Source organism: Scyliorhinus canicula, chromosome 4, assembly GCF_902713615.1.
Source record: "Scyliorhinus canicula chromosome 4, sScyCan1.1, whole genome shotgun sequence".
NCBI classification, from domain to species: Eukaryota; Metazoa; Chordata; class Chondrichthyes; order Carcharhiniformes; family Scyliorhinidae; genus Scyliorhinus; species Scyliorhinus canicula.
In genome coordinates, this window is record NC_052149.1 from 210369078 (window position 1) to 210372273 (window position 3196).

A 3196-nucleotide genomic window follows, 5' to 3' on the forward strand; every position below is an offset into this window, starting at 1 on the left:
ATGTGGCGACCAGGGGCTTTTCACAGTAACCTCATTGCAATATGAGCCTACTTGTGACAATAATAAAGATTATTATTATTAGATAGATGAGGTTAAAATCTAAGTCATGATCCGCGCCCATTGAGCAAGTTTTCATCTGTTTGCTGATAAACCCCTGCACTTCCCTCAACCCCATGGAAGTCACATCGATGCCTGACCGCCTGTCTAACAACTGGAAGACTGAAGCTGTAGTTTACACGTCCTCTTCCAAGTCTGCTCCTTTCCCCTGACTCAATTCCAACGCTGACTACGTCCTCGGCCTGAACCAGATCATGTGAAAATTTGGTGCAAAGTTAAACTTTATCAGTATTGATATTGCGGGTGGCGGCCTGGTGGGGGGGGGGGGGGAAGGTGGATCCGACACCAGGGGGGCCTCCACGGTGGCCTGGCCCGCAATCGGATCCTACCGATTGGCGGGCAGGCTTATCCTGGAGGGGGCCTATGTTACTCCGCGCCGGCCCCTGTAGCTCTCCGCCATGTTGCGTTGGGGCCGGCACGGAGAAGGCAACCTATGTGCAAACATGGGCCAGCCGTAGCACGCATGCGCAAACCCGTGCCGGCCATAATGTGCATGTGCGAACTCGCGCCAGCCATAGCGTGCATGTGCAGACCCTCGGCACCCGTGCTGACACCGGTATCGGCAGCTGGAGCAGCGTGAAGCTCTCCAGTGCCGTGCTGGTCCCCTGTGCAGCGCAGGATCGCTGATCGTAGGGGCCTGTTGACGCCGGCTTAAAACGCTCCAGCGTTTACAACGGCGTCAACACTTAGTCCCAGGATCAGAGAATCCCGCCCCCCCCATCTCCAGTCACATCTACCTCATCGCCATAGCTAACAAAACTCCCCTATGGGGGTGGGGGGGGGGGGGAGGGGGGAAGGGGAGCGTGAACCAGGCGTTTTCTGCCTCAGAAGCGGCGTTTTTCACACTGGGAGGAAAATTACCTGATAATTGCAGTCCGAATCGTGCTGTTGGGGCTGACAGGAATTATACTGATTTTTGCACCAAAAAGACAGTGCCGTTTCTTTGGAAAATTCCACCCAATGTCTCAGTTAGAATTTTATTGCTAGCTATGACATTGCTATGGCACATATTTTATTCTCCTGTGCTGGAGATTTGGGTTCCAGTGTGTCACAAGATCTTTATTTTAAAAACATTTTCAATTTCTAACCACCTAAAACAATTTTATAATAATTACACCATGGGTGGGATTTACAACTCAACCAGGCCCGTGTTTCCCTGTGGTGGGAGGCAGCCCTCCATTTGGTGGAAGATCCCGCCATTGTCAATGGGGTTTTCTGTTGACTGCACCCCTCGCTGCCATGAAACCAGTGGAGGCAGGGTGATTCACCTGCGGGACCGGAAGATGCGCGTGAACAGCTGGAAGCATCATGCCCATGTGTGCACAAGCTATGCAAGTGGCAGCACAGTAGCACAGTGGTTAGCACAGTTTCTTCACAGCTCCAGGGTCCCAGGTTCGATTCCCGGCTTGGGTCACTGTCTGTGTGGAGTCTGCAGTGTTTTCCCCCTGTGTGCGTGGGATTCCTCCGGGTGCTCTGGTTTCCTGCCATAGTCCAAAGATGTGCAGGTTAGGTGGATTGGCCCTGCTAAATGTCATATGAGGGCAGCATGGTAGCATATTGGTTAGCATTGTGGCTCCACAGCGCCAGGGTCCCACGTTCGATTCCCTGCTGGGTCACTGTCTGTGCGGAGTCTGCACTTTCTCCCCGTGTCTGCGTGGGTTTCCTCCGGGTGCTCCGGTTTCCTCCCACAGTCCAAAGATGTGCAGTTAGGTGGATTGGTGATGTTAAATTGCCCTTAGTGTCCAAAAAGGTTAGGAGGGGTTACTGGGTTACGGGGATAGGATGGAAGTGAGGGCTTAAGTGCGTTGATGCAGACTCGATGGGCCAAATGGCCTCCTTCTGCACGGTATGTTCTATGTTCTCTAAATTACCCCTTAGTGTCCAAAATGGTTAAGTGGGGTTACTGGGATAGGGTGATGATCTGGTCTTGGCTAGGGTGCTCTTTCCAAGGGCCGGTGCAGACTCGATGGGCCAAACGGCCTCCTTCTGCACTGTAAATTCTATGATGAATCTATGCCCATTTACCCACTCAACATGGACCTTTATAGCCCCTATGCCAATTTAGTGCCAACCCATGCCCCCTCACCAGCCACGCCTCACACCTACTGTGCAATCTCACCAATTTCTTCAAAGGGCAGACTTCAGGACCCATAACATAAAGTTAAATTCTATTAAATAAAGTTCTAAATACCTATTGTGGACTTGACGCTATTGAAGAAAAACGCTCATTCATATGAAAACAATTTACTGCATCTGCAATCTTTCAACAGAAAGCCCTGTAACAACCAATACTTCATTCAAGTGGATAATACTTTATAACAACAAGCATTGGAATTTAGTCTCACTTCTAAGTGTCCACTTGTAACTGTCAATTAACTCGTAGACTCACAACTGTGTTAATAGATATTTGTTAAATCAGTCATGCAGTGAAATTGCAAGCAAGTTTGTTTCTTGAAACACTACAGACGTTATTTTACAAATATTTACAGGGCAGGATTTTTAAACACTTTGAAAGTTTGACAGGTATGTTAACAATTGCAATGAGATCGCTTCTCGGCCTTGTGGCTAAGATCAAGTGTAGAATCTGCTCTGCCGTTTGGCTCAGCTCTGGTATGTCTCTCTTGTGGGGACCATGAATTGGATTCAATTTGAATTTGAATTGGTTTTTGGAGCAGGCAAGAAGCTGGATTAGGGGTTCGTCCCTGTCCACACTCTGAGCCCTGGCTTTGTAACTCAGAAAAAGTAAAAAAAAAAACAATTGCAATGAGTTTGATAATTAATGAGCTTATGCACTTTTTTTGACACACATTTATGCCTAATTTTAACATTTCCAAAGGGTACTTTACATCCCCAAAGGGCACTTTGCTTCCATCAAAGGACACCTGACATCCAAAGGTATCCTGGAACCATATCCAAAGAGAAGCCTTACCCTTACATTGACTATCCATAGAATTCACAAAGTCAGATCTGCTCTTACCAGGTCTACACTGCACACTTTGGGTTACACACTGCTGCTCTACCAAAATTCCACTTCAGTGGAGGCAGCTGGTGATTTAAATGCCCAGGTGCCTCTTTAATC

General features: G+C 48.3%; 1 non-coding gene across 1 annotated transcript; it reads left to right on the forward strand.

Annotated features, from left to right (window-relative positions):
• The first annotated feature begins 2662 nt into the window (after nt 1-2662).
• On the forward strand, nt 2663-2862 carry LOC119965520. The gene has a single exon (XR_005460539.1). It is a non-coding gene; the product is annotated as a U2 spliceosomal RNA (small nuclear RNA).
• The last annotated feature ends 334 nt before the right edge of the window (nt 2863-3196 follow it).